The 13,170-nt window shown below is 42.7% G+C and overlaps 1 protein-coding gene across 1 annotated transcript in view; it reads right to left on the bottom strand.

Moving 5' to 3' along the window:
• The window catches only part of DCC (DCC netrin 1 receptor), a 1,323,879-nt gene that overhangs the window by 602,336 nt on the left and 708,373 nt on the right, over nt 1-13,170 (bottom strand). The gene's annotated exons all lie outside the window — the stretch shown is intronic.

Here is a 13,170-nt window from a genome sequence, read left to right as displayed (position 1 = left end):
GGAAGTGGGAAATTCGGTTGGAATTGAAGATCAAAAAATTTCGTGGAGACTTGAGCAACTTGAAGAACTTAAGGCAAGGTCAGCTAAAGAACAAGCAGGTCAAAAGCAGCCTGGAAGCAAGATACAATTTAGAGAATAAAGAGATTGCAGTAGTAATTGAAGAGCTGAAGCAGAGGGTTGTTGCCATTGCTGAAAAGATTAAACGGTATGAAAATCGAGTAACTCAGTTCAAGGAAAACTCACAGTTCAGAGCAAATCAGCACCAGTTTTATAAGAGCTTAGAAAGTGAAGATGGTGTAACAACAAATGAAAAGCCTAATAAAGAAAAAGCCCTGAAATTCTGGAAGAATTTGTGGGAAAACAACAAGAAGCACAACAGAAATGCAACATGGATCAAGCAGGTTGAGGATTCTATTGAAATGCATAAAATGGAAGATGTGAAAATAACAAAAGAAATGGTGCAAAGGCAGTCAAGAAAAGTGAAGAATTGGAGTGGGGGAATTGGGAATTGAAATGTCCAATGGCCAACTAATTAAATGCAACAAAAAGGAAGCCTACAAATACTTAGGCATTCTGCAGTTGGATAACATCAAACATGGAGAAGTAAAAACTATTGTCAGGGGAGAGTACACCAACAGAGTTAGGAAAATTTTGAAATCTAAATTAAATGGTGGAAATACAATCAAGGCCATAAATACCTGGGTAATACCAGTTATAAGATACACAGCTGGTATAGTTAACTGGACACAAGCTGATTTGGACATTTTGGACCGAAAAACCAGGAAACTATGACAATGCACTACAGTTTACATCCACGCGGTGACACTGATAGACTATACCTGCCCCAAAAATCAGGTGGCAGAGGATTATTACAGGTGAAGCAAATAGTTGAAGAAGAAAAACATGCACTGGCTGATTATTTAAAAGAAAGTCAAGAACATCTATTAAGTTTCCTTTTCTTTGATTTTCCTTTCCTTTTTTTCATTTTTATTGCTATATATATGAACTTTTATTCTCACTCTGTCTTTCTCTTTGTGCGTAATATTATTTTTCTCTGTATATAAACTCTATACATATACACATATATTTTGGTCAAGACAACTTCAGTTCTTTGCCATTTGAAATGAAAATATAGGTTATAAATATATGTACATTTTTAAAAATGAAATTGTTTTCATTGCATTTTATTTTAAACTACTTGATTTTTTAAAATCCCATATTTTAAACAGAATGATAACTAACTTAATGAATGAATGAATGAATGAATGAATGAGTGAGTGAAATGTATCCAACATACCTCCCTATTGCCACCCATATTCATATCAATCAATATTGTTTTATTAATACATAAATAATTGGAACCAAGAAAAGATCCAGAAACTTTTGCAAATGCATGTGATTCAGCAAACATTATGCACAAACCTCTTGGAGCTGGTTTTACTTAGCATGAAGATTCATCAAAGCATAGTTATAACAACCCATCTCTGGGCTCAAAATGGGAAATCAACAAGAAAGAAAGAAAGAAAGAAAGAAAGAAAGAAAGAAAGAAAGAAAGAAAGAAAGAAAGAAAGAAAGAAAGAAAGAAAGAAAGAAAGAAAAAAAGAAAGAAAGAAAGAAAGAAAGAAAGAGAAAGGGAGGGAGGGAGGGAGGGAGGGAGAAGGAAGGAAGGAAGGAAGGTAGGAAAGAAGGAAGGAAGGCCGGAATAGTAGTCTTGCTCAGTGAGAATCAGTATGGCTGGTAGAGATATGGAGGAAAGATAACACTTTGAGATCCAGATAAACCAATTATATGAGAGAAATCCAAAACTTTCTAGTTGGCAGATAAGGTTTTAATTATGCTCTGTTCCTGATGTCAGATAATCAATCTGAGAACTCAAAAAGATTTGTCTGACAGCTTGGTATTGCCGCTGTTGTAGTTCTGCAATGAGAATAATAATAAAAATTTCCATCTGTCAATCACAAAAGGCAGTTATGCTACTCTGATACTTTGCAACATCCCAGATTCTTGGGAAGGACTCGATGCCTACGAAGGCCAACTCCAGTTGAAGAATTGGCAGCTGTGATTTTTCCATTGTCGTACAAATAAAAAATAATGTGTTGTTCTGTTTCTATTTGTCAAGAACTCCTTCTTTCCTTTTTGCTGAAAAGAACAGATGACCTGAGTAGGCAAACTTAACCACTGCTTTCATTCCGTAATGACTATTTTAAACCAAACGAGTGCAGTTATTGAAGACATCAAAGAACAGGAGAGAGACTTATTGTTCTTTTGAAACAGCCACGCGGCTGAACTTGCCCATCAACAGCGGAAGAGCTCTTTATTTACTTATCATCTGTCACATAGCAACCACAATCGAAGATGAAATATTACAAGCAGAGCCGCTGAACGTCAGACTGTACAATCCACTGAAGCCACAAAATGAATTGAGATTGGCCTATGCTTTCTGCAAAGTAAAAACTTGGGTGGATAAATATGTTCCTTTGCAAAAGTAAAACTAACATCAATTATAATCTGAAGTGGTCGTTTATTTATGGGGGGCGGAGGGGAGGTGTTAAAACTGGAGCATCACAATTGAAGAGGGTTTTTTTTCCCCATGTTTCCAATTCTGGATGAAAAGAAATTTCTCTATGGATATTAATTCTTGGATGGCATGGCATGGCATGGAAATAGGAACAAATAGAATAGCAATAGCAATAGCAATAGCGTAGCGTAGCGTAGCGTAGCGTAGCGTAGAGTAGAGTAGAGTAGAGTAGAGTAGAGTAGAGTAGAATAAAGTATGTGGGTATGTCTAGTTTAATGAAAAGAAGGAATAGAGGACACATGATCTCAGGGGCTGCCACAACGAGTCCCTTTGGGGAGAGGGGGCGGTATAAAAGTCTAAATAAAAGTAAAGTAAAAGTAAAGAAGAGGGAGTCAAACTATTCTCCAAAGCACCTGAGGGTAGGACAAGAAGCAATGGGTGGAAACTAATCAAGGAGAGAAGCAACTGAGGAGAAATTTCCTGACTGTTAGAACAATTAATCAGTAGAACAGCTTGTCTTCAGAAGTTGTGAATGCTCCAACGCTGGAAGTTTTAAAGAAGAAGTTGGATAACCATTTATCTGAAGTGGTGTAGGGTTTCCTGCCTAGGCAAGGGGTTGGACTAGAAGACCTCCAAGGTCCCTTCCAACTCTGTTATTCTATTCTATTCTATTCTATTCAAGTGATGTGCTCCAGGAGTTTTGACTTGTTGAAATAAAACCCAGCACTGACAGAATGGCCATGAAAACCGATCAGTTATGCTTACAGATATTTGCAGACTGCATCTCCTTCTGTCTCTTAATGGTTGAGGCTGCATAATTTTCATGGTTTCTCAGACTTCTTGCCCTTGAATGTCACTCAATTAACCCGCAGTCAGATTTGGTGCCATCTAACCTTTAGATTATAGCCCTCTCCAGGCGATCAACATTCTAATCAGGGAGGTGTGGTGAAGAGATGGAGAAAGATAATTTTCCTTACTGCTCTCCTAAAGGCTCAGACGTGTTCGTGGGGAAACTGAATAGTCACTGTCCCCGAGTTATAGCACGTTCCTCCCTTCCAGGGGGGCAATGTTAATGTTAAGGAACTTTTTCCTACTTCTGCAATTTGTTAAGCTTCGAAATGTTCTGATACTGCTTTCACTTTTGCTGCTTCTCAGCTTGCCGATGAACCATTGGGAGGGGGGGGAGGGAAGGGGGAATTGTAATGTAAGCTTTAAACATCCAGCAGTCAGCCCGTGAGAACTAAGGTCACTGCAGCAGGTGTTGGCCAAACTTTCAAGATATCTTCCCACAACACTATTGTGATGCTTTAAGGGACAATGTGGCCTGCACCAATAGGAGGGAGGAAGGATTCTATACTTCCCATTTTATTGAATTGCACAGGAATTACCCAGAGCTGGTTTTGCTTTCATTCTGTGCCGAAATGATGTACTCAATAAAAGTTTTGCATTAAGAGATTGGATCCTCTCTACAGTGCTTGCTGGGTTGGGTTTGTCAATCGGAACCTTGAAAACAGTTGTTGTTTGTTCATTCTTGGTTAATCCAGTTCAGTGACGTGCGGTGAGGTTTATGACTGGTGAGGCACTGACACAGTGCTGGGTTTCAAATATTTTTAGACTTGTGGACTTCAACTCCCAGAATTCCACAGCCAGGCATGCTCAGTTCCAATTTAAAGCGACAGCATTTGTTTTTCTCCTTTGCTCCTTCTTTCTTTTTCTTTTTCTTTTTCTTCTCCTTCCCCTCCTTCCTCCCTCTCTCCCTTCCTCCCCCTCTCTCAAACACACACACACACACACACACACACACACACAGAGAAGTTGGATTGGACTATCTCTCCTACCCCTTCCCTCTCTCACTCACTCTCAAACAAACCCCCCCACACACAAAAGTTGGATTGGATATCTTTTCCAGTGGCTTGAAAGCAGCTCCTCTGCCATCCCCCCCCCCCCATTCCCCTGCTGCCTTTCCCAAACACCTCCAGCATTGCAAATGCAGCCTGCTGTCTGGGTGGGAAATGCCTGGAACACAATAAAGCCCACCCACCACCTCCTGCTGGCAGGCTGGGGTGAGAGGAGAGGCAGAGAAGCCGGAGGGGAGCCGAGCCGAGCCTTCCAAAAGAAAGAGGCTGGGGGGAAGTGTGTGTACTACAGCATGGCTCTTTGCCTGGCTTCCTGCCTCCTCCTGTGGTCTCCTTAGTGCTCGCTTGTGCTCTCCCTCCCCAAGTGTAGTTTGATTGCAGGTGGAGCCACGTTGCCTTTTCAAACTTGTAATCAGTGAAGCTCGGCTAGATTTTTATATAGTTTTATCCAGCTGTGTGTGTGAGAGAGAGAAATGAATGGGGGCCTGGGGAGGAAGTCACTACACTTGGGGAGGGAGAGCACCAGTGAGGTTAAGCAGAGTCATCCACGGTGAGGCAGCAACTAGCTCAGCTTTTTCCTTTTACTTTTTTTTCATGATGAGAGTGGTGAGGCTGTGCCTCACTTGCCTCACCTGACTGCACGTCACTGATCCAGTTGTTGGTTAATACAGTCTTGTGCAGGGTGGGCAATTAGTTTTCCCAACAGGCCACATGGGAAACTGGGATTGTTGTGGAGGGCTGCCACACACTCTTCCCCACCCACCGGAGCATTGCCTTGCCCCTCCTGACTCTGCCATGGCCCCCTTCCACCAATGCTGGTCTGAAGCCCGATTCATCACCAAGGTTCTGCCTTAGCGCTGCTGAGGTCCCACCCTTTGCCACTGATGCTACCAATGCCATGGGCTGGACTGGGACCACCTGCAAGCTGGGTGTGGCCTGTGGGCTGTAAAATACTCAGGTCTGTACTTGTGGTGTGTTTGGGAAGCATTTTCTGTACACACTTGCAAACAGAGAAGAAGGAAGCTCTTCAGTGGTCTATGGAAACTTCTACAAAAGGAATGTCTTTCTCTTCCACCAGCTGGGCTTTGGCAAAATAAGTGATAAGGTGTAAGGAGAAAAAAAAATCTGCTCAAGTTTTATTTGTGTGTGTGTGTACGTATGAAAGAAAGCAATTGCCTCTGTTATCATAAGGAACAATATTTATACAGATATTTGATATATGAGGGATAGAATCAAGATCATTTGTAGTGCTAGTACCACTTTATAATGCCTTGATAAGACCACATTTGGAAAATTGCATTCAGTTTTGATCATCACATTATAAAAAAAAGATGTTGAGACTCTAGAAGGAGTGCAGAAAAGACCAGCAAAGATGATTAAGGAAACCTTAAATTAATTGAACAGTTGCGGGGACTGGGTATGTCTACTCTAATGAAGAGAAGGGCTAGGGCAGGGGTCGGCAACACTCAAAGAGCCACAAAGATCCTAACCGGAAGTCCCCCATTCAATTCTGGAGCCGACTGGAAGTCTGGTTCCCCCACCATAGAGTCTCCTCCTAGTGCAGTGTCCTTTTTCTTCTACCTGTCCTAACCAAAAGCCCTATCAATTGTGAGCCAACTGGCGATAGAGAGTCACAGCAGAGGCATGAAAGAGCCACATGTGGCTCCAGAGCCATGGGTTGCTGACCCCTGGACTAAGGGAACATGATAGCAGTGTTCCAATATTTAAGGGACTGCCATAAAGAAAGGGAGTGGGTCATCCTATTTTCCAAAGCACCTGAAAGCATAACAAGAAGCAACTAATGGAAACTAATCAATGAGAGAACCAACCTAGAAATAAGGATAATTTCCTGATAGAACAATTAATCAATGGAATGACTTGCCTCCAGAAACTGTGGTGCTCCATCACTGGTGGTTTTTAAGAAGAGATTGGAGAGCCATTTGTCTGGAATGGTTTCCTGATTCAGGGTTTATTGATTGAGCAAAGGTCTGGACTAAAAGACCTCCAAAATCCCTTCCAACTCTGTTATTCAATTATTCTAATCAACATGATCGGAGAAGGTCACTGATGGACAAAAAGGCCTTCCCAATCTAAACCAGTTCTAAACTGAACACACATTCTTCCAAAAAAGGTCTGAGAATGACACTAAGCAAAAAGTTTACTTTCGAATCGTAAAAGCAAAATATTATGCACGGTACGGTCCCTAATCGCATTTTCCAAATGTCAACGCACTATAAACTGCTAAGATGAAAGTTTGTTTTGCATAACATTAATGCAAAGATATTGGTAGACATACATCAAATCTCCTGTAATCTAAACTATTCGCCAATCAAAGCATTTTAGTGTTTTTTTTTTAAAAAAATGGGTATAAAAGATGCATTGCATCAATCACCAGATTATCATTTGATAAGTATTATTCATGTGGTTCCTTAATTCTTGTTCTTGTTGTTAGTTGCAAAGTTGTGTCCAACCCATTGCGACCCCACAGACAACATTCCTCCAGGCCTTCCTGTCCTCTACCATCCTCTGGAGTCCATTTAAGTTCACACCAACAGCTTCGTGACTCCATCCAGCCACCTCATTCTCTGTCGTCCGCTTCTTCTTTTGCCCTCAATCTTTCCCAGGATTAGGCTCTGCTCCAGTGAGTCCTTCCTTCTCATTAGGTGGCCAAAGTATTTCAGTTTCATCTTCAGGATCTGGCCTTCTAAAGAGAGGTTAGGGTTGACCTCCTCTAGGACTGACCGGTTGGATCGCCTTGCAGTCCAAGGGACTCACAGGAGTCTTTTCCAGCACCAGAGTTCAAAGGCCTCCATTCTTTGATGCTCATCTTTTCTTATGGTCCAACTTTCACAGCCATACATTGCAACTGGGAAAACAAATAGTCTTGACTATATACATTTCTGTTGGCAGGGTGATGTCTCTGCTTTTTAGTATGCGGTCTAGATTTGCCATAGCTTTCCTCCCCAGGAGCAAGCATCTTTTAATTTCTTGGCTGCAGTCTTCATCTGTGGTGATCTTGGAGCCCAGGAAAATTAAAGCTGTCACTACTTCCATTTCTTCCCCATCTATTTGCCAGGAATTGAGAGGGCCCAATGCCATGATCTTAGTTTTCTTAACGTTGAGTTTCAAGCCAACTTTTGCACTCTCTTTCTTCACCCGCATCAGGAGGCTCTTTAGTTCCTCTTCACTTTCTGCCATTAGAGTGGTATCATCTCCATATCTGAGGTTGTTGATATTTTTCCCAGCAATCTTATTTCCAACTTTTGATTGTAGGAATATTTTTTGTAGGAGAATTTTAAAATTTAAAATTATTTGCTTTTTTTTTAAATAATGAAAAATGGTGAACTGTCTCTCAAACTCTTAATAAACCCTCACATAATTCAGGAGTTCAAGAAAACTGACACAGTAGTAAACTCAAATCTTTGATCCAAGAACCGAGGCATTTTTCCACGCATGGATGTCAAACAGCAGGCTTATCATTCCATAAATTGTCTCAAGGAAAAGTAAATGTTTTGTAGTAGGAAGAAAACAGGGGTGAAGTGCTGTGCTTTGTTGCTCAGCAGGTGATTCACAGAACAACTGATGTTCACCTTTTTTGGGTCAAATACTATTATTTTTGTGTGATAACCACAAGCAACAAAAGTGCCATGCAGTAACCAAGTTATAAATAGAGGCTCTTCATGGGCTTGAAGTTTAAAAAAAAGAACAACCTACGATACTATTTCCCATGGCTAATAGCAACAAGCATAGATAGATGGGTCAACTTGGAGAAAACCATGTGCAAAATCAAGTTTTAGAACAGGGGTGTCAAACCCAAAGTCTGCAGGCTGAATCTGGCCTGCAGGATGCTTAGATCTGGCCCGTGGGGCCACCCTGGAAACAGCGAAGGACTGGCCCATGGTGCCTCTGCCAGCAAAAATGGAGCTCAGGAGGGTTGCATGTGGCCCTCCAAGGCTCCATTTTCAACCTTTTTAGCTGACGGAGGGCCACAGGAGGCTGTCATAGCCAAAAATGGGGCTCAGGAGCCTGTTTTCACTGGCAGAGTGCTTGGGCCACTACAGGTACTCCCAACACAAGTGACATCAAGCTGGCCACACCCACCCTGAAGTCAAACATTACCCTGTTGCGATCCTCAATGAAATCAAGTTTGACACTTCTGTTTTAAAGTGTACATCCGGGATGAAATTCAGCAGGTTCTGACAGGTTCTGGAGAACTGATAGCGGAAATTTTGAGTAGTTTGGAGAACCAGCAAATGCCACCTCTGGCTGGCCCTAGAGTGGGGTGGGCATGGAGAGTTTGCAATATCTTCCTCCAGGAGTGGGGAGGGAATGGGGATTTTGCAGTATCCTCCCCCCAGAGTGGGGTGGAAATGGAGATTTTACAGTATCCTTCTCCTGCCACGCCCACCAAGCCACACCACACCCACCAGTGGTGGGTTCCTCCCGGATCGCACCGGATCGCGCACGCTCCCTTTCAGCGCTCCACCTGGCTTGCACGCTCCCTTTCAGCGCTCCACCTGGCTTGCGCGCTCCCTTTCAGCGCTCCACCTGGCTTGCGCGCTCCCTTTCAGCGCTCCACCTGGCTCTCGCGCTCCCTTCCGGCGCTGAAACCGGAAGTACAGTTTTGCCCGGCCCTGGCGAAGCAACGACGCCTGCCTGCGCTCCACCAGCTCGGCTGGGAACGGAGATGTTTCCTCAGCGGAGCGGAGCGCCTGAAAAGTCTTTTCAGGCGCTCCGCTGAGGAAACATCTCCGTTCCCAGCCGAGCTGGTGGAGCGCAGGCAGGCGTCGTTGCTTCGCCAGGGGCGGGGCAAGACTGTACTTCCGGTTTCAGCGCCGGAAGGGAGCGCGAGAGCCAGGTGGAGCGCTGACAGGGAGCGCGCAAGCCAGGTGGAGCGCTGAAAGGGAGCACGCAAGCCAGGTGGAGCGCTGAAAGGGAGCGCGCGCGATCCGGTGCGATCCAGCAGGAACCCACCACTGACACCCACCATGCCCACAGAATCGGTATTTTAAAAAATGGTGTACGTGGATGAGATTTTGGAATGCAATGCATAGTTGTGGTTTTCAAAATCTTCAGCCACAAAATGCTGCTTATTCACAGAGAAAATACATGCAGAAAAGTAGCACGCTTCCTATTATGCAGAGGACAACAAACTGATGAGGCATCAGCCAAGGAATTTCCAAACAGCCTGTAAAATGAGTAAATTTGGAATCAACATTTGAACATTTAGAACATCAAGTAAATGCACTAATAAAGGCCAAAAAGAGAAGAGACACAACTTCCAGGAAGCAGGCAGATGTTAAATGGAGAAGAAAAAAAAGCAAAGTTGAAAACTAACAAAATTATCAGCAGTGCAGTAGAAAGCAAAATAAATGCAATTAGATGCTTGTGATTGTGTGTTTGTTTGCTTATTTATTTTGATTTCTCTTCTGATTTCTTTCCTTGAGTGAGTGTTAATAAACCAAGAAATGGTTAAAGTAGAGCAAAGACGTTATTTTCAAACCAAGACACTAACAGGCTCATTTGTAGGAGTTCTCCCAATTAACAATGCCAGATTTATCAAGACTCAGGTACAGAATAATCTGCAAATGTTTCCTTTAGATATATAGCAGTAAGTATTAAAAACAAGCTAAACAGCACTTGGAAGAGGGAAGAACAGGACAAAATTACTTGTCAGATGTCATGAATTAATTATTTGCAGAGGAAAAAATAATGGAAGCTAAGACTGTTAATGACTCATTGCTCTGGCGCACGAATTACCATATTTTTCGGACTATAAGACACACCTAGCTTTTGGGGAGGAAAAACAAGGGGAAAAAATCTCCCAGCAATTTGCTTCCTTGCAGCAAACAGCCTGGTCTGCTTCAGCACAGCCTAATTTAGCACAAACAGCTGATTGGCGGTTGGATTTGCCTCCCAGAATACCAATTAGCTGTTCCAGGCTGTGGGGTTTGCCAAAGCCCATCAATGTGATTGCCACCCATTGTTGCCACCACCTATCACCGCCTCTGTGTGCCCCATTTTCAGCCTCTGTGCATCCAGTTTTCTGCCTCCAGGTGCCCCATTTTTGCCCTCTGCATGCCCCCTTTTTTCAGCCCATTCCAGGCAGTGGGTATCAATGCCGCCTTTCCTGCCATCTATCTGGCCACCTGGAATAGGCCAAAAGTGGGGCATGCAGAGGCCAAAAATGGGGTATGCGGAGGCCGAAAACAGGATGATAGGGGATATAGAATGCAGCATTTCAGGATGACTCTGCTCACTTCCTGGAGTTCAATCCTGACCAGTTAAAGGTTGACTCAGTCTTCCATCCTTCCAAGATTGGTAAAATGAGGACCCAGGTTGTTGGGGCCAATATACTGACACTGTAAACTGCTTAGAGAGGGCTGTAAAGCACTATGAAGTGATATATAAGTCTAACTTCTATTGCTATTGCTATCAAGAAGAAAATGTATGTGGTTGCTAAGAGTTGAACATGATTTGATGGCATATAATCAACGTCATCGATCTTTGCAATCAGCACCAAATCCCTTGAGTGAAATGGGCATCTATATAAATCAATCAACCATTCAATCAAATAGATACATTTACCTCAAACCTCATCCCTATTCTTAGCCTTGAATGTTGGACAGAACTGATTAGGAAAGCTTTTGAGCATGCACTCTTATCTTCGGGAAGTGAGCTGCCATGATATCAACCAATCAAATTAGGTCCAGGCTTTGAAGCAAGAATATTGTGCTTCTGAATATATGCTCCAACATGTCCTTTTCTACTTATCCCCAAAAATATTCCTCAAAATAATTACGAAGAAAGGAAATACAGCCTTGTTTCTCATAAATCTGCATCCCCTGAAGATGATTTACTGGAAATTAAAATTTGCCCTCATTCTTTTAGCAAGTCCATGTGTATCAATGAAGCATCTGACAAAAGGTAATAGAAAATATGTCTGTCCTCAATCCATGCCAAGGTTGAATAATTTCTCCACTACAACAATTCTTCTTCACAATCTAATATTTTATGGATTCTTTTCTATCTTAACCAACTCTAGATACCCTTGTCTTCCTCCTGGGCTTGGAATAAAAAAAAGCAAGGGTCCAGGAGAGGAAAATTCTACAATATAGGAAAGAGGGCAAATGCAGAGAGAAGTAGGTAAGAGTGAAGTCTTTGATCCTTTCTGATCTTTGTTGTTAATCAATATCAACTGAAGACAATACATATTAGTGGCTCAGGGTTGAACTGTGGAGTCCCTGGGGCTCCCTAACTTTATTTTCTTGCAGGGGTTTCATTACCCATTCATTATCCACTGGGTATGTTGCATGTACAGGTAACATACTGTATTTTCCAGAGCATAAGACACACCAAGATTTTGAAGAGGCAAATTAAAAAAAAGTTTTTGCACTCTGCGGACCTCTCAAAAACGGCCCGTTTGTTTTGCGTAAACAGGCCCATTTTTTGTCAAAAAAAAGGGCACGCAAAGCCTTTAGGAGGTTTGTAGAGTGCTCCAGGGGATTGGGGGTAAAATCAAGCAAAAATGCCCTGTTTTTCGCTCACTTTTGCCCTCCCCACCCCCAGGAGCACTCTGGAAGCCTCCTAAAGACTATGCACAACCATTTTTGCAAAGGGAGTGAGATTTCGGGAGTTCAAAAATGCCGTATTCAGTGCATAAGATGCACCCAGCTTTTCACCCTCCTTTTTGAGAGAAAAAAGGTGTGTCTTATATTCCAAAAAATATGGTATACAGTGGATAATGAATGAGTAATGAAACTTCTGCAAGAAAACAACTAAGCTAAGAGAACACCAAGGATTCCAACATCATCAATGTTGTTACATTCAAGAGTTCAACCTGCATCAGTATTGTGATGTTCAGGAACCAATGATGATCAACAATAGAGGAAAGAAAGTTGAACTTTACTATTTAGTACTGTTTACTATCCTTTGCCTTCTCCAAGAGGCCGTCTAAGCTGTCAGACTTCAAAGCAACCTTCTCTATTGTTCTTCCCCATAATCTACAAAGTTCCAAGGCTCTCTTATAGGCTGCTGTTCAGCTCCAAGAAGACAATAGTGCTGGGAGAGAAACGCCAAAGAAAGAATGATAACTGTTCACTGTGCATTCATAACCTTTCCTCTATAACACACAACAAGATAGTCAACGGTGTTCTTCTTTTTTTATTTTCTCAGATGACTTACATACTCAAACAGTGACTTTTCTGTTCTGACCCCCCTCTCTCTCGATGCCTGTGAACAAGCCAAAACACAGGCTTGGCGGTTTGCCACTGTTTAATTGCAAGATAACAAACCCTTTGGCCGAAGGCCCAGATAATCCAAAATACAAGAAAAACAAACCAGATATTCAAACATGGCTCTAAGACATCGACTTTCTTCACTGCTAATTTCGAATGGTTGTTTCCTGCATATGTCCCCTCCCAACTCCTCACCTATAAGCTCTCTTGGGAGGGGCCAATCTACAACCACCTGTGCTATGTGAGCCTGCCTACGGAGGTGCTGCTTTCGTTTCTCAGCCCTTCTCACTCTAGCATCAGGGACTGACTGCCTTTGATCCTCCCCACTGCTCCATGTCTCAGGCGCCTCCTGGTGGCCAACCAGCCCCTCTGGTCCCTGCTCTGAATCTGCAACCTGCACAGGGTCTTCCATATCATCCAGGGCAGACTGAAATGATTCCTCGCTATCTGAATCCATCAGCAGCTCAAATGGATCTTGCTGGGCTACAACACTTTTCATAGTGCTCCTAAATAAGCATTCACTCTGGAAATAATTCCACCATAGAAAATCTGCAAAACC

The sequence above is a fragment of the Natrix helvetica genome, assembly GCF_964273705.1.
Source record: "Natrix helvetica genome assembly, chromosome: 2".
Lineage (NCBI taxonomy): Eukaryota > Metazoa > Chordata > Lepidosauria > Squamata > Natricidae > Natrix > Natrix helvetica.
Note: the sequence above shows the minus strand (reverse complement) of the source record. Positions and strands in the feature narration are given on the sequence as shown.